This window comes from Heloderma suspectum, chromosome 3 (genome assembly GCF_057233095.1).
Source record: "Heloderma suspectum isolate Gila_16-S chromosome 3, 16-S_ref, whole genome shotgun sequence".
NCBI classification, from domain to species: Eukaryota; Metazoa; Chordata; class Lepidosauria; order Squamata; family Helodermatidae; genus Heloderma; species Heloderma suspectum.
The window spans coordinates 235,489,069-235,507,962 of record NC_139460.1 but is presented as its reverse complement, the minus strand read 5'-3'; the positions used below and the strand labels follow the sequence as shown (position 1 = coordinate 235,507,962).

General features: G+C 44.5%; 1 protein-coding gene across 1 annotated transcript in view; it reads left to right on the top strand.

Annotated features, from left to right (window-relative positions):
- Positions 1 to 17,106: 17,106 nt before the first annotated feature.
- Positions 17,107 to 18,894, top strand: part of PTPRE (protein tyrosine phosphatase receptor type E) — a 187,211-nt gene continuing 185,423 nt past the window's right edge. The window contains exon 1 of the mRNA XM_084845961.1: positions 17,107 to 17,314. The gene's annotated coding sequence lies outside the window, so the exon portion shown is untranslated. The remainder of the gene's footprint in view (positions 17,315 to 18,894) is intronic.

Below are 18,894 nucleotides of genomic sequence, written 5' to 3'. Positions count from 1 at the left end.
TCCCACCCATGATGGGTTAATTCCCCCAATTAAGCCACCCTCAGAACCCACGCTCTGCGGTAAGGGTTATTTTACCTACAGTGGTTAGCGTGTTGTCTGTTGTGCCAGCATGGGTTATGGACATCGCCTACAGAGCTGCTCTGCAAGAGCAGCCAAAAAACACTGCCGCACCTCTGCTCCTCTCAAATGATTTCTGTTCCCACTGCAAAGGAAGCTGGGATATCTGGGCTGGAGGACTACAGGAGGAGGGGGCAGGGGTGAAATAAACTACTCTGTGTAGCTTGTTTGCCTGATTGTCTGATGGGAGCACAGTAGGTTGTTTGCATAACCACCTACCCAGCGTAGCTTGCCACCCACTATGGGTTAGTGTGACATGTGAACCCAGCATTAAGAATTGCCTCATTATGGAAGATACTTAGAACTAGTATAGCATAGCGACTAAAGGGGTGTTCAGACAAATCCCCTTGTGTGTCAAAAGAATGCAGGGAGTGCCTTGTGCCTCACCTAGCCTGGCCCACAGTTGCTGACACACCCATTCACCACACATTTGGTGAGCATGAGAAAGGGCACTACCACTGCACATGTAGAGCTTCTTCACACAAGGGGTAATCCTGATTAGACTAGTATACCCATCATGTAGCGCTTTACATACAAATGTTTCTACGTGTGTAGGGTGCCCTTTCACACTCGCTGAATGTGCAGCTGGAAGGGGGGCACTCATTAAAACAGGTGGAACATTTGGAAGGAGGATCAAAATCTATTTTAAAAAATATTCTGTTTTTAGTCTTTCCATCTTTTGTCTCTCTCTCTCTCTGTGTGTATGCATGTGTGTGTGTATATATATATGAAAGATAGAAAGACTAACAACAGAGTATTCAACAATATATTTAAGCAAAACGTTTGTTTTCACCCTCATCAATAGCTGTGCTGTGTATCTATCTATCTATCTGTCTGTCTGTCTGTCTGTCTGTCTGTCTATCATTTTCTATCTATCTATCTATCTATCTGGAAGATACAGGGCATAATAAGTTAATAGTGAGAAAATTAATCATTATATATTCTAATAGCAATTCAAATGTCTGAATGCCATTGCTTATGTAGCCCACACTGCACTGCACACACAAAAGGAGGAGGAATCAGCAAATGGGTAGGGGAACCCCAAAGTCTTCTGTAAGGTTTGAGGCCTACCCAGGCAAAGTGGGGAAAGGTCAGGCTTAGAGGCCTGGAGTTTTCTGTTGGGAGGGGGTAACCCTGAGTGGAGTAGTTTCATTTCTCCAGTTAAGAGTCAGTTTCACTTCTCCACTTAAGTTTCATTTCTTCAGGTTTGAAGCAGTTTTTGAGGGAGGAGGAGAGAGTCAGTAAAGGCAGAGATAGCCAGAGCCTGAAGTGAGAGCAGGGTCTGAAGAGTTAGCAAGAAGCAGCAGCCTAGAAAAGTCTAAGGACAGCTAGGGTAAAGGAACTTGCGTTTTGAAACTTTTCTTTTCATGGCTTTTGTATCACTCATCTCTATTGTATACATACCTTTAGTTGTAATTTGTTTGCCTTAAATCTGCTAGTAAACTGTTGTGGTTAAACCCTGTGTCTAGAGTGTCAGTCACCCCATGTCTACAGGCTAAACCCCACTTTATTGGAACAGGAAGTTTAAAAGAAGGAAGGTGGGACTCTTAAGGAGGCAAGAGATCCTTAAGGAGTTGCCCAAGGAGTCCAGGTCAAAGGAGAACCTTGGCATCTTCATAAGTACAACAAATCTTTATGGGGAAAATGCCTAATAGGGGGAAACACGTGCATTGGTACAAGTTGCGTAGTGTCCTTTCTCATACTTGTCAAATGTAGGGATGTCAGAGAAATCTGCTACGGATTCAAATGAGGCCGGATTCTTTGGAATCCAGCCTCAGGAATCCACAGTGGATTGGGACCACTTACCACCGCTCCAGAAGGACTGGAGGCGGAATGGCACTCGGCTGCTTCTTGCCAGCCAGAGCAGTTCCCCCTCTCTCTGTCCCTGCCGATTGCTATGTCTTTAAAAAAAAAGGCGATCGGGAGGATGTGCCCATAGACTTATACGCAAATAGATTCATGAATCTTGCATATAAGTCTATGTGTCCATAGGCCTATATGCAAGATTCATCGCTCTATTTTGCGTATAAGTCTATGGGCACATCCTGCTGATCGCATGTGCCCATAGAGTTATATGCAAAATAGAGCAGTGAATCTTGCATATAAGACTATGGACACATAGACTTATATGCAAGATTCATGACTCTATTTGTGTATAAGTCTATGGGCACATCCTCCCGATCGCCTTTAAAAAAAAAAAAAAAGACATGGCAATCGACAGGGAAAAGGAGGAGGTGAATGGCTCTGTCTGGCAGGAGGGAGCGCCCCCAAGCCAGTCCCCCCGCCCCCAGAATCCAAGTCAAATGTGTGGCCAGGAGGTGTGCAGTGGAAGGGGCAGGATGTTATGACATGCAGCTCCATAACCCACACCCACATTCTGTTGAGTGAATCCTTAATCTTGCCAAGTGGGAAATAGTGTAATAAGGACTGAGCATGCCCTGTGCTCACAGAATACTGACTTGACTGTTGAGAGGGGAAATACCCTGAAAACTAGTTGGGAAAGGGAATGGAATGTAGTGGACTGGCTGGGGTGAGAGAGGGAATGGAATGGAGTTGCTGGAAATGAGGAAGGAGACACCTAAAGATAAAAAATGATAGGTCAGGATAGGTAATTTCCTGATTCACACTGAGAAGCTATTTTTACAGGTCCCCAGGGACAGAGGTCAGAACTGCCCATAGAAATCAAGAGAGAAATCCAATATTGTACTATGGCAAAATTCCACAAAATGTAGCAGCAAAGAGAAAAGTTCCTGCTCTTTCAAACTCAGTTCTGATTTAGTTTGAAATATTTAAAAATAGCCCTGCTGTTGCAATTCCAAAAGCAAACGCAATTTACTGTCCCTATTTTGGAGAATGGAAGGCACTGTGGATTGGAGGCGACAGCTTATGACATCCCTGCAGGTTCACACTGAATGCTGCAGGTCAGACACTGAGCAGTTTCCAACAACCCTCCAGTGTGGCCCAGACTCCATTTGCAGGTGTGTGTGTGTGTGTGTGTGTGTGTCTAGGGGTCAGTTGGCTAAAGCTGAGAGAATAGCTTAGAACTACTGGGCTTACCTATTGCTTCTATCGCCACATTGCAGGTTGGGTTGCTTTCTCTTTGATTGATGGCTGTTTTTCACATAATGTAAAAAGAAGAAGGAAAAAAAGCCAGACTATTATTTTTTACTCACCAACCTTGCAATTTTCATAAAATTAAACACTCACAATGATTACTTATGTTCTGAACAGTTTCTCTTGTCTCCTCCATTGGCTTCATGAAATACTCAGATTGAAGCTATCACTTCCTCTTGGGCCCTGTCTACATGGCCCTGCTTTCACCCTTCACCACATCGCAACTGCGCAGCATTTCAGTTCAAATTAGCTTCTGCTAGGATACACACACGATTTACTGTGGGCTTCCCTAACAGACTCTGCTGTGCCCTTTTTTGCCATTATAATTTAATGCGCAGCTGTGCAGTCCCACGAGCGTGGGGGTGTGACACTTCAATGGCTGTTTTGTATTTTAGGGGTTCAATTGTGACTTTCCGTCCCTCATTAGGTAAAAAGTGGGTGTTCTGTGCTCCTTCATTTCCACACCATGTTTGTCAGTTCCCCATCCCGAGACTCTCACGATGGTTCGCACTCACAAGCGTGAGTGGTACGTACCTACTCATTGCTCCAAAATGGTGGCTGGAGTGAAGTTGATCCTCCCCCACCCCGGCCCTTGGGCGCTGAGTCCAAAAGCAAGCATCGCAGAGATACGAAGCTGCAAAAATGTGCAAAAGTGTGATTAAAAAAATGAAAATGCTTTCCTGTGCCTCTGTAATTGCGCAGCTGTGAAGAGATGGTGGAAGTAAAGGGGTGTCACAGAGTGATGCAGAGTGATGTATACACACCTACAATACATCCACTGCAAAATGTGAAGTCGGTTTGGGGAGGGGACAGATGGCTCATAACCGTGGGGAAACCCGCACACAGCAAATAAAAAACATTGCAGCAAAATGGCTCCTTGGAAATCTGCATTTTCCGGGAGAAAACCATGGATGGCTGTGAAGTGGTGACTATGTTATATGTCCCGAAGGACCTCAACTCACAGCAGCCCCAGAGTAAAAGGCTCATGTAGATGGGGCCTTGGTCTTTCCATGCTCATCTAACTCTGTATCCAAAGGCTTGTGCAAACTATTAGCTTACTGCAAGCCAGTATTGAGCTGAAGCTGATGTTAATCATTAAATGAATGTACAGTTAACCTGCAGCATGTACTCTGAAAGCATCAGGGAGCTGGTGCTGATGCAGTGAGCTGTCTCTCTTTGAAACCTGAGGTCCCACTATGCAAGTGTGGAATTTGGATCACTGCCTTGTTGTGGCAAAGGGGCTTGCGTAACTCAATGAAGCCATAAGCTATGCCGTGCAGGGCCACCCAAGATGGACAGGTCATGGCAGAGAGTTCTGACAAAATGTGGTCCACTGGAGAAGGAAATGGCAACCCACTCCAGTATTCTTGCCAAGAAAACCCCATGGAACGTATCACAAGGCTAAAAGAGATGACGCCGGAAGATGAGCCCCTCAGGTCGGAAGGTGTCCAATATGCTACTGGGGAAGAGCAGAGGGTATTTCCAAGTAGCGCCAGAAAGAGTGAAGCGGCTGGGCCAAAGCCAAAAGGACACTCAGCTGTGGATGTGTCTGGTGGTGAAAAGAAAATCCGATGCTGTAAAGAACAATATTGTTTAGGAACCTGGAATGTCAGATCAATGAATCAAGGTAAGCTGGAGGTGGTCAAACATGAGATGGCAAGATTGAACATAGACATCTTGGGAATCAGCGAACTAAAATGGACAGGCATGGGCCAATTTAATTCAGGTGACTATCATATCTACTATTGTGGGCAAGAATCCCTTAGAAGAAATGGAGTAGCACTCATAGTCAACAAAAGGGTGGGAAAAGCAGTACTGGGGTACAATCTTAAAAATGATAGAATGATCTCAGTATGAATCCAAGGCAAACCATTCAACATCACAGTAATTCAAGTCTATGCCCCAACCACTGAGGCCGAAGAAGCTGAGGTTGATCGGTTCTATGAAGACCTACAACACCTTCTAGAACTAACACCAAAAAAAGATGTCCTCTTCATCATAGGGGATTGGAATGCTAAAGTAGGAAGTCAAGAAATCACCGGGATAACAGGCAGGCATGGCCTTGGTGTACAAAATGAAGCAGGACAAAAGCTAATAGAGTTTTGCCAAGAGAACACGCTGATCATAGCAAACACTCTTCCAACAGCACAAGAGGCGACTCTACACATGGACATCACCAGATGGTCAATATCGAAATCAGATTGATTATGTCCTTTGCAGCCAAAGATGGAGAAGCTCCATACAGTCAGTAAAAACAAGACCTGGAGCTGACTGTGGCTCAGATCATGAGCTGCTTCTTGCAAAATTTCGACTTAAATTGAAGAACGTGGGGAAAACCACTATACCGTTCAGGTATGACCTAAATCATATCCCTGATGAATATACAGTGGAGGTGAGGAATAGATTTCAGGGATTAGACCTGATAGACAGAGTGCCTGAGGAACTATGGACGGAGGTCCGTAACATTGTTCAGGAGGCAGCAACGAAATTCATCCCAAAGAAAAAGAAATGCAAGAAAGCAAAGTGGCTGACTGATGAGGCTTTACAAGTAGCTCACGAAAGAAGGGAAGCGAAAAGCAAGGGAGAAAGGGGAAGATATACCCAAGTGAATGCAGAGTTCCAGAGAATAGCAAGGAGAGACAAGAAGGCCTTCTTAAATGAACAATGCAAAGAAATCGAGGAAAACAACAGAATGGGAAAGACTAGAGATCTCTTCAAGAAAATTGGAGATCTCAAGGGAACGTTTTGTGCAAAGACGGGCATGATAAAGGACAAAGAAGGCAGGGACCTAACAGAAGCAGATGACATTAAGAAGAGGTGGCAAGAATACACAGAAGAACTATAGAGGAAAGATCTGATGCTGTTAAAGTGCTGCATTCAATATGCCAACAAATTTGGAACACTCAACAGTGGCCACAAGACTGGAAAAGGTCAGTTTACATTCCAATTCCAAAGAAGGGCAACGCCAAAGAGTGTTCAAACTACCGCACAATTGTGCTCATTTCACATGCCAGCAAGGTGATGCTCAAAATCCTACAAGCTAGGCTTCAGCAGTATGCGAACCGAGAACTACCGGAAGTACAAGCTGGGTTTAGAAGAGGCAGAGGAACTAGAGATCAAATCGCCAACATTCGCTGCATCATGGAGAAAGCAAGAGAATTCCAGAAAAACGTCTATTTCTGCTTCATTGACTACGCTAAAGCCTTTGATTGTGTGGATCACAACAAACTGTGGCAAATTCTTAAAGTGATGGGAGTACCAGACCACCTTACCTGTCTCCTGAGAAACCTGTACGAGGGTCAAGAAGCAACAGTAAGAACCAGAGATGGAACAACCGATTGGTTCAAAATTGGGAAAGGAGTACGACAAGGCTGCATATTGTCACCCTGCTTATTTAACTTATATGCAGAGTACATCATGAGAAATGCCAGGCTGGATGAATCACAGGTCGGAATTAAGATTGCTGGGAGAATTATCAACAACCTCCGATATGCAGACGATACCACCCTAATGGCAGAAAGCGAAGAGGATCTCAAGAGCCTCTTGTTGAGGGTGAAAGAGGAGAGTGCAAAAGCTGGTTTGAAACTCAACATTAAAAAAACTAAGATCATGGCATCTGGCCCCATCACTTCCTGGCATATAGAAGGGGAAGAAATGGAAGCAGTGACAGATTTTACTTTCTTGGGCTCCAAGATCACCGCAGACGGTGACTGTAGCCATGAAATTAAAAGACGCTTGCTCCTTGGGAGGAAAGCTATGGCCAACCTAGACAGCATAGTAAGAAGCAGAGACATCACCTTGCCAACAAAGGTCCGTCTAATCAAAGCTATGGTTTTCCCAGTAGTAATGTATGGCTGTGAGAGCTGGACTATAAGGAAGGCTGAGCGCCGAAGAACTGATGCTTTCGAACTGTGGTGCTGGAGAAGACTCTTACGAGTGCCCTGGACTGCAAGGAGGTCAAATCAGTCCATCCTAAAGGAAATCAACCCTGAGTGCTCATTGGAAGGACAGATAATGAAGCTGAAGCTCCAATATTTTGGCCACCTAATGCGACGAGAAAACTCTCTGGAAAAGACCCTGATGCTGGGAAAGACTGAAGGCAAAAGGAGAAGGGGACGGCAGAGGATGAGATGGCTAGATAGCATCACGGATGCAATGAATATGAACTTGAGCACGCTCCGGGAGAGAGCGCAGGACAGGAAGACCTGGCGTGCTATGGTCCATGGGGTCACGAAGAGTCGGACACGACTGAACGACTGAACAACAACAACAAAATTTAGGCTATAATCCTATAGCCAGTTAGGAGTAAGCTCAGTTGAACTCAATAGGACTTCTTTTTGAATAAACAAGTATAAGATTGTACTGTCGATATCCTAAGAATTTCAATTTTATTTTTAAAAAATCCTGTTTCTAACCTTTATGCTTATTTTTAAACATTGAATATAAGCAGCTGATAAAATCCCAGGGGGTGTGTGGGGCTGAGCTGGGCTCCCATTTGGAAGATAGTGATTTTTCATTGCCATCCTTCCTCCCATTGACACTTATTTTGGCTTTCCATAAACTTTTGTCCATCTATTCTGTGATTCTCCCAGTGTCAGAATCAGAATAGACATGAAAAAGAAAAGTACATGAAAATGTGTATATTTCTGATGGCAAAAAATGGGAGCAGAAATCACTGCAGAATTTGGATAACATTGGTGCAGGTTTGGATTTTGTTTTGATCCAAAACACTTCTGCTTCATGAAAGCAGATCACAGCTTTAGAGGATTTCCATGATACCACAATTGTGTGTTTTTTAAACTGTTTAGAAAAACTTATTGATGAGGGATAAAATACATGCTTCTTGGAGTCATAGTTTTGATATCTGCCTTCAAAATAATTGTTGGTGCCCTTGGATACATTGTTATTTTAATGACTTTATCCAACTGCTGGGCCACTACAGTTATTGCAAATACCTACTTGCAGGTGATGAGCAGAATAAAGCCATTTGTCCTATTAAGTGTGTCTGCTGTGTTCATCTTTCTATTCTGAATTCAGCAATGTAAGTCAGTTGTAGGCAGTAGATTTGCCCACAGAGGTGGAATTGCTCCTTCATCTGAATCTCTTGGTTGTTCAAGGGAATAAAATCTAGCTGTTAGGCTAAATTGGAAAAACAACAACAGGCATATATGATCAGTCCAGTGATCAGATGACACAACAGGCATCAATAAAATTAATGAGTTGTTTCAAGGATTTATCAGAACCATGATGAAATATAAAAATTCAGCTATCAGTTTACATATAAAAACTCCCAGAAATGTGCAATTGGTGACAAATCCCAAGCCTTTCTTTTAACATTTTTTGGCATGTCACACCATTGACACAAATACATAAGCAACATTAGTTCACATGCAAACTATGGAGTGCTTTAAAATAATAATTAATTAGCATTCTTTTAAAATCCACTGAAATCAGCTCTGTAAGTTTGGTCAGCATTAGGACCAGAATAGATGTGATGCTAATAGTGTAATTGCAATTAATGTGTATAGTTTTTAAAATGTAAATATCAGCTGTAGGTCAGCCCAATTGGGACTGGGGTCACTGAGTGGGGAGCCTATTTTAAACCCTTTTTGCCCACACCATGGACCTAGTAACGCCACCCCCAAAAGGTGCTATTTGCTCCAGCTCATATTTTTAGCCAGTGTACATCAGCAAACATCAGGTCATCTGACAGCAATCAGAGTTACTTGAATACTTTTGCAACATGCAATACTAAATGTTATATGGCTGTTGCATTTCAATGATGTGGTAAAGAATTTCATATATGCATAATAAATAAGGTTGTTCACAGGATATGTGTGGGTGTTGACATCATATATATGGATAGAAAAGAATACCTTGCATAATATCAAGATTGTATTGGCATGGCAACAAATGGTTTATTCAGTTCATCCAACAACCATCAGAATAAGAAAGTCATAAATGCACTTACACCATCACATATTCTGTATATGACTCAATGCACATGAAAAACTATTTTGGGAGTGTCTTGGAAAACACTACCAGTGATGTGTTGGACTCTTCACATTTTGTGCAACACGGGATATATGCCACCTGTTGTCAGACACGTTGTCAGGTATTAACCATAACACATAGCATGGACTCAGATTGTTGAAGTATTTACCTAGATTTTCAGGCTTATGCTAGCACCCTGCCCCTCAAATAAAAGGCGCTAGAGGAGAAAAATCAAGGAATTACTACAGCACAGACGTTTTCAGTGACAATTCCCAGCATTTGTGAGCATTGGCCATGCTGGCTGAGGCAGATGGAAGTTGAAGTCCAAAACATCTGTAGGATACCAAGTTGGGGAAGGCTGTGCTAGCTCTTCATGTGATTGGGCTACCAGAGGGGGTCAACCTATGTTCCTCCAGATGTTGCTAGACACAACTCCTATAATCCATGATCACTGGCCATGCTGACTGGGTCTGATGGAAGTTGGAGACAGCCTGCCCAAGCCTGAAATTAAACATGAGATATGTGCAACAGGCAAAATACTACTTTCTGTAAATATTCCAAGTGCATTGATTTTTATTCAAATGCATTGATTGCATGCCCATTTGCTTGTATTATTAGCACCGTAGCAGCACACCCAGCCAGGCTGCCAATTGTTCATGTGCTAACATGTGCGGTCTGAGATGCACAGTAAGCACTTGAAAATGACAGGGTTCAAAAATCATTTACATGGGTAAGTGCTTTATCCATAGCCCAGTTCACTTATAAATGAAGCCTCATAAATAGACTATAGATATCACTGAATATTCAGTTAATTTGTCTTAGTATGTTGCTACCTCTTTAACAATGTTTTAACAGGAAAAGAATATACAGATTGCAGAAGCAACCAGCTTTCTGCACGTCTTTTTCTTGAAAGCTACAGATAAGAGGTTTATTTTTAAATCAGCATAGTGCATTTCATGCACTAATGGACAAAATGTACTAATTTTCTTGAACATATTCAGCAATGTCATGTTTATATTGCTTAAACATGAGCATCAATTCAACAGTGCAACCCTATGCATATTTACTCAGAAGTAAACCCCACTGTCTTCAATTAGGCTTACTCCCAGGTAGGCATGCATAGGATTGCAGCCTCAATTAGTCACATTATTTGCAAGTGATTACACCTGTAAGGAATATTCAGACTCACTTGTGTTTAATCTATAAACATATTATGTACATAAAAACTAAATGCCCTCCTGATATTTATTTTTACTAAACTTATTTTGAAATACTTTGAAATGGAGAGCAAATAGAAGGCAAGTTTTTATATCATTTTTATATGGCTTACAAATGTGGCTCCTGGTTCTTAAAGAAAGCTATGACATGGGTCCAACCTACATCCTTGTCCAGTAGCCTCAGTGCCATGGAGTACCTTCTACCAACTTCGGTTGGTAGCCCAGCTATGCCCCTATGTGGACAGGGATAACCTGGCTTCAGTTGTCTATGCTCTGGTAACGTCCAAGTTAGATTACTGCAATGTGCTGTACGTGGGGCTGTCTTTGAAGATGGTTCAGAAGCTGCAGCTTGTGTAAAATGCAGCAGCCAGACTGATAACAGGGACCAGAAGGACCGATTCTGGTCCACTTGCATAGGCTGCCTATATGCTTACATTTGCCTACACGACTCAGGACCACAGTACCTGACAGAACGCCTCTCCTTGCATGGACTGACCATGCACTATGCACTATGCTCTGCATCTAAGGCCCTCCTCCGGGAGCCTCCTCTGAGGGAGACTCAAAGGGCGGCAACAAGAGAGAGGCCCTTTTCAGTGGTGGCTCCCCATTTATGGAATAATCTCCCTGACGACACCCGCCTGGTGCCAACTTTGTCCTCTTTTCAGCACCAGGTTAAAACTGCCCTCTTCTGTCAGGCATTTGGCAGCATATAATGAGTCTCTTGATTGTCTCTGGCTGATTGTTTTAAATTGTTTTAGATGTATGTTGTTGTTGTGCGTGTTATTTGTTTTACGTCATTATGTGAATGGTTTTAATATTTTATATAATGTATTTTAAGGGTTTTTAATTTTTGTTAGCTACCCAGAGAGCTTTGGCTATGGGGCAGTATAGAAATATAATAAATGAAATGAAATGAAGAAGCATGTTGCAAGATTCCAGGTGTAACTTGCCCAATGTAATCCTTTGGATAGTAGTCTTGGATCATTTTGGATGACAAAACAAATTGTGAAATAATTCTTAGTGTTTTTTCACAGTCCATTTCTAAGGGATCTAAAACACCACCTATAGTAAATTGTTACCAAAAACCAAGAAACATAATGAAGTCAGCCCATTCATCCATCTTGCCTGTTACAATCTACTCCAACTTGCAGCTGCTTTCCAATGACTCAGGCAGTCTTTCTCAGCACTGTTGCCTGAGAACCTTTTAATCTACCAAGGATTGAACCTGTGACATTCTGGATGTAAAACATGTGTTCTGCAACCCCCTTTGATCCAACTGTCGGTATGTGCCATTTTAACACCTCTATGCATAGACAATGGGAAGTATCCAATGAGGCACTTAGGTCCCTGCCAATTCTGTTGTGCAAGCGGGACCCACCACTTGCACAATGGAGATTTAATGCTAGAGGAAGCCTCCAAACAAGTGGAAGCTCCCTTAGGTGAGTTCCACTGATATGCCCCATTCCAGAAAGGAGCATTTTCACTCGTTTCTGGTTGCCCCTGGAAGAGCTAAATCTCCGTCCCACAAGCAGTGGCTGCTGCTTGCAGAAGCAATCAGTGGGGAACAAGAGAATTGACGGAGGTATAAGCATCCCATTGGATACTGCCCAATAGAGCCCCTTGAGCACAATACTGTGGCTGACGATCAGAGACATTTTTAGATATTACCAAAGTTTGGTTCAGAAGCTGCTAAGTCAACGATTACTTGGTCACTGCAGTCCAGGTGATGCTACTTTTCCCACATGTACAGAAAGCCTATTTTGCTGAAGGTGCTTTATACATTAAGGATGCAATCCTATGGGAATAGGCGGCCTCCACCGAACTCAGAGGCGACCACCTATCCAATGCAGGGCAGGAAAAGCACAGAGGGGATTGTTCTCTCCGCGCTGCTCCTGCCCTGCATTTGTGTCTAGACAGCTGATTTCAGCTGTCTAGTTGAGGGAAGGCAGAGTGGGGGAGGAGGCTGATGGATGACGCATAGTCATTCAGGCACTTCTGCCTTCCCCACTCCAGAATGCCCCCTGGAATGCCCCATTTTGGCCTCTCCGCACTTCTCTTAGGGGCGCAGAGCGTGGGGCTGTTCTGCACTGCCTGAGAGGCAGCATGGAACGGGTGGGGGGGGTCAGTTCTCCAGGGACTGACCTGGAAAACTAGATATCCTATGGTCATCTAGCCTCTGACTAGCGGCCATAGGATTGCTCCCTTAGCCAGGTCCTGGTAAAGTTCCAAGTGTTGATATGTATGTAAGGAATGGGACTTCTCACAGTTGTCATTGCTTTAAACTCTAACTATGGGATATTGTTCAGGATGAGCTAGATTTGAAAAGGATGATTAGTGAATGCACAGGATCAGGGCACCATCCTAAATATATTAAAACATACTTCTTAATGTTTGATTAAGACGGAATACATTTTAATGGTTGTGATCACACCCATATGATTGATCCTGTGCCTTATGAGCACAAGTTCATTAGTATCCTTAAATAATTTGACATTGTGAATGGACAGTATTTTAAATGGTAAGGTGTTGGTACTGTGCTGGCAGGCTTGAGAGGTGGAGTTAAAACATCTGGACATAAGAAGAACCCTGCTGGACCAGACAAAAGAATCAATTTGGTTCAGCATTCTGTTTTCTGTAGTGGCTAACCAAATGCCTCCAGGAAGAAAGGCCACAATCAGGTCATGAATGCAATTATCCTGTCCTACTATATCCTGTCCTACTATTATGGCAACCAGCTTGATTGATAACTGGCAAATAGAGGGAGAAAATGTGGAGGCAGTGACAGATTTTGTCTTTCTAGGCGCAAAGATTACTGCAGACGCTGACTGCAGCCAGTAAATCAGAAGACGTTTACTTCTTCGGAGGACAGCAATGACAAATCTTGATAAAATAGTGAAGAGCAGAGACATCACACTGACAACAAAGGTCCCCATAGTTAAAGCAATGGTATTCCCCATAGTAACCTATTGCTGTGAGAGCTGGACCATAAGGAAGGCTGAGTGAAGGAAGATAGATGCTTTTGAACTGTGGTGCTGGAGGAAAATTCTGAGAGTGCCTTGGACTGCAAGAAGATCAAACCAGTCCATTCTCCAGGAAATAAAGCCAGACTGCTCACTTGAGGGAATGATGTTAAAGGCAAAACTGAAGTACTTTGGCCACATAATGTGAAGACAGGATACCCTGGAGAAGATGCTGATGCTAGGGAAAGCGGAAGGCAAAAGGAAGAGGGGCCGACCAAGGGCAAGATGGATGGATGATATTCTGGAGATGACGGACTTGACCTTGGGGGAGCTGGGGGTGGCGATGGCCGACAGGAAGCTCTGGCGTGGGCTGGTCCATGAAGTCACAAAGAGTTGGAAGCGACTGACTGAATAAACAAGAACAACAATTTTCCCCCAGTATCTGGTATTCAGTGGTGTACTGCTTCTCAAAAAGGAGGTTCCATTTAGCCATCATGATGCATACCCCATTAATAGACCCATTCCCCATTAATTTGTCTAATCCCATTTTAAGTTATTTTCACTAATAGCCTGTAACAAGCCCATGCTTCCTGTTACTTTTCAGAATCTGCCTTTTCTGCCCAAAGAAACCCTCCATCCATCATCCTCAATGCAAGCTTTCACATGGGCACGGTGTTTTGCTTAATTCCAGAGAGTCCAGGAGGGAAAAAGAACTACATCTCTTCAACTTTACCCCTCCTGACACCACCTCCCTGAATTCAACAATGTGTTAAGAATTGCCATTTGTGCGCACATGCAGAATCCAGCACAGACAGAAGCCTATCTGACTGGATCTTCTCTCCCTAATCCCCAGAAAACAACAACAAAAATTGCTAGCTTTTGAACGTGCCTCATCTCCATTTTCACAGACCTGGGAGAACCTCAGCTACTTGTCCTCTGAGACAAATAGCACGCTGGGAGCTTGCAAAGCTAAATATACTTCAGTACTTGTAAGTGTGAAACTAGCTTAAAGATTCCACTGCCAATAATTTGTACTCTGTGACCCTAGATTCTTGTATTATGGGAAGGGAAGAAATGTTTTCTCTACCCACTTCCTGCACCATTCATAATTTTATAAACTTCTATCACTTCCCCGCCTCTTTAGTAATTCGTTTTATAAACTATGAAGCCTCAAATTCATTAACCTTTCCAGGTAGGGAAGATGCTCTTTCCCTGTGTTAATCTGGTTGTCCCTTTTTCCACATCTTTTTCAGGTCTGTGTTTTCATTTTTGTGATGGAGCACCCAAGAACTATTAACAGTATTCCAAATGCATCCCTGCCATCAATTTACATAAAGAACTTATTATGCTGGATGTTCTCTTTCCAATTCATTTCTCAACAATGCCTAACACAAATTCTGCTTTTCATTACTGCTGCCCACTGAACAAATGTTTTCATTGCCACTGCAAGACCTTCCTGCAAAGTCATGTGTCATTGCTGTCCACTTTTTGATAGCTCCTACCTCCACTGGTGAAAGGAAGTAGGAATTGGTATAGCATATACAAAACACGTCAAAACATTTCACCCACATCATTTCTAAGCTTAAAATACAAATCTAAGATTACCACATTTCTTCATGGATGGATGACACTTCTGAGCTGGCATTTGTGGGAAACCTGTGCTGACTATTGTAGCTGTGGTGACAACTATACCCACACATTTTTTTGTGTATAGGCACAGGCTGGAAGATGGAGGCCAATTACATGTGAACCTCACATGTACACACAGCAGAAACTGCATGTATATAATTGTCACATGCTCTATATGTGGGCTCCCTATGAATTCCTGCACAGAACATTTGGGGATGTGTGAAGCATGCTTAATATCATGGGAACAAAACACCTAAGGGCGCAATCCTAACTAGATAAGCAGCCGCCTCCAAGCTCGGCAGCGACCACCTATCCAAAGCAAGGCAGGAAAGGCTGGCGGGGGGGAGATCGTTTCCTCCGTGCCTCAGCCTTGCTATTTTTTGCTAGACAGCCATTTTCGGCTGTCTAGCAGAAGGGGGGGCACTGTGAGAAGAAGCTGCCGTATGACCCATTGGATGTGTCATATGCACAGCTCCGCTCTCCCCGCTCCAGAATGCCCCCAGCCCCCTTTTCAGTCGCTCCACACTCCTCTTCTGAGTGCAGAGGATGGGTCTTCTATGTGCTGCCTCTGAGGCAGTGCAGATGAGGGGAGAGGTCGGTTTTCCAGGAACTAACCTCAGAGTGTGGGCTCCGATGTTGGTTCCCGGAAATAAGCACACCCTATGGCCTTCTAGACAGTGTCTAGTGGCCATAGGATTGCTCCCTAATTCAATTTTATCACAGCCCACCTTTATTTCTGTCCTTACCCTTTCCATCATTTCTTAGCATTTTTGCCGCCTCCTCCTACATACAAGGGTTAGGGTTTCATACAAGGGAAAGCAAACCCAGTATTCTATAAACACTGTTTTGTGCTCTACTTTTGGAGGATGGGATTGCAAAAATGTATACCTATATATTAGCAAAAATAGCTATTGTTGGCCATAAGAAATGATCAATATTAGTGCAATACCTTTATTAGACCAACTCAAGGAGCAGGCTTTCAAGATCTCGAGATCTCTTGATCAGGTAAGATGTTACAAAAGGTGGGGCAGCGGGGTGGGGGATAGAAGGAGGGGAAACGCTGACTTGGTGTTGTAGACATGATGGCTGCTAATTCATATCTGTAGTCCAATGGTCTTCAGCTGGTGGGCCAGGACCAGTAATGCCAGTGGCCTACCTAGGGTGGGTTACACCAGTAATACCATACAGTTTTCTACTTTTGTTTAGTTTTTTTAAAAGAAGATAAGGGAAACAGGAAGCGCAGGGCTGGCTGAAGAGATGTTGCTGGCTAAGGCAGAGCATCAGATGCCCCCGCCCCCTTCCCCACTAAGGCTGGCCATATTATTTTGACACCCAAGGGTGAGAATTCCACAAGCACCTCATCCCCTCTCTAGAAATAAAAGTAGAATAACAACAAATTAAATAACTAGCAATTTTCCGTTTTTGCATGACACCCAAAACCTCCTGCCAGAGGCAGCCATCTCACTCTGGTCATTTCTACAAACCAGCTTGAAATCCTGCATTTAAAACGGGGCTTTCCGCACGATCACAAGGGACTCCCTTCACACGCGCTCCCTTCTCATTATCTGCGATCGATTTGAAAACGGAACAAAGGGCAGTTAGTGCAGGAGGGTCCCTGCGTCATGTAAAGAGTCCGCAAACGTCCGTCAAGGAGCCACCTCAGTCGCAGGTGTGAAGGAGTCAGCACGCGGGGACAAAGTGGGACGGTGTTCCTTTACTTTTAGCAGTTGCATAGAGGAGGGAGAATTTCAGCAGAGCAGCTTCTCTTATCCCCGCACAAGTTATACTTGTGCAAAGTCCCCCTTCCGTACAACCACTGGAAGTATAGAAGCCCTGTCCTTTGCAGCAACGACCTGAGAAAGAGAGATCTGTAGATTAAAGACTAAAAGTGGGCCCCTGTTGCGTGCGGCGATAGCACCCCACCCCCTCAACCCGCGTCTCGGGTGCGACAAGGCCGCCGATTCCCACGTGCTTCCAGTCCGGGGGGGGGGGGCGGGATCTGCAGCCGCCATTTCTCCTCTCGGACAGCAGGCGGCTCCCGCGTTCGGCTGGCGCCGCCTCAGAATTACTGCTGCACGCAGGAAGGGAGGCAGGCGAACGAGCGAGGAAATTTCCTGCGTGGCTGTGAGCGAGATCCCTGCAACCGCGGCAGGCAGGGTGAATGCCAGGGCGTCCCCCGCTTGCTGCTGCTGCCGCCGCCGCCTCACTTGGCAAGCGGCGGTGCAAGGAGGGCATGAGGAGCCAGCGCGCCTTGAGGAGCCGAGCTGGGCGAGTCCCCCGAAGGTAAGCTGAGGAAGGGAGCAGGCGGCAAGGCAGGGGCTGTCGGTGCCGCCGGCTCAGTGCTCCCCTCGCTGCCCGGAGTAATGTCAGCCCCGGCTGTTTTTCCTCAGAGCCGCCGGGCGGTTGGACGCAGCAGCAGGGGAGGCGGGCTGGTTTCTTCACACCCAGTCCCGCACCGGGGCATGGAGCGGACAGGCGCCTCCCCTTAGCCGCAAAGGGGCTCCGGTTCGCCTGTGGGGAGGAGAAGAACCAGGGGGTGACCCTGGTGGTGGGGGGGGGGGGCGGAGGAAAGAACGGGGGGCGAAGAGGTGGAGGCGCTCAGCCCCACCGCTTGCTTTGGCTCGCTGCCCGTGCGGTGAGCGGGTGGGTGTCAGAGGCGGAAATGGCATTTCCCTATGCAAAGAAAGCGCCATGAAGGAGAGAAGCCAAGCTATTCCCGTGCAGGTGGCAAGGGGAGGAAAAGTCGCATGCTGAATTGGAATAAAATGCAGGAATCGATTTTATGAGTGGCCGCGGGGGAGGGGGGAGGAAAGGAGGCGGTGGGGGTAAATTAAAGCTCTGAATCTCTGCGGCTAAGGTTTGAAGGGTACCAGAAAGGATGTTTCTACCTGGTGCTCTAGCTGCCCTCCTCACTTGCCAAGAAAATGTTAAGAAATGCCTCTAACGGGGTCCTGCTACCTCTCCACACATCCCTGTTCTTCCCAGGCACTGCTAGCAACCAAAGCTGTGAAATCAGGATGACTGGAAGCAAATAAATTTACATTAAATACGCACTGAAAAGTAACCTTTGGCGTCTGGTGCCATTAAACCATTTAATACCCAGCATTTCATATAACACTTTTGAGTGTTCAAAGTGCTTTGCATATGTTCATTTTGGTGTTTTATTGTGTTTTAATGTTCCATATATTTTAAATTGTTTTATTGTGTGTTGTTTGGTTTTAGTTTTTGTGAACCGCCCAGAGAGCTTCGGCTATTGGGCGGTATAGAAATGAAATAAATAAATAAATAAATAATCTCTACAACAACCCTGTAAGGTAGGTCACTTGTTCCCATGCAATAGTGGGTATGATGGTGGTGACAATGAAACAGATCTGGTGACCAGCCTAAAGGTGCTTATAGCACAATCCTATGCATGTTTAGTCCGGAGCACATCTGACTTTGTTCAATGGTGCATACTCCCTAGTAAGTGTGTTTAGCATTTCAGCCTTAGTAAAATTTGAGCAAAGGACTTCCTAGCTTAATGCTTGCACTCTTAGCCACTGCACTACATCAGTTCCAAGGTCTGAAGATTAAGGAATGAATGCTGACTCCAGTTTGGTGTGTTTTTCTAGTTCTGCTTTCTAGGCACCTCTCAAAGACAAACTAGTGCTATGGATGTGGCCAGGAAAAAGCAGTGTCATATCCATCCCATCACATGTTGGTCGTGATAGCATTTGTTGCACTTGGACTAAACAAGGGAATCTAGGAAAAAAAAGTTATTCAAGATATCTCTGTAGTAAGGCTTTTGGCTCAGTGTTTCCAGCAGCTGGATTTTTAATTGAAACTAATTAACATAGTTATGCATCTTTTACATAGTAAGAAGC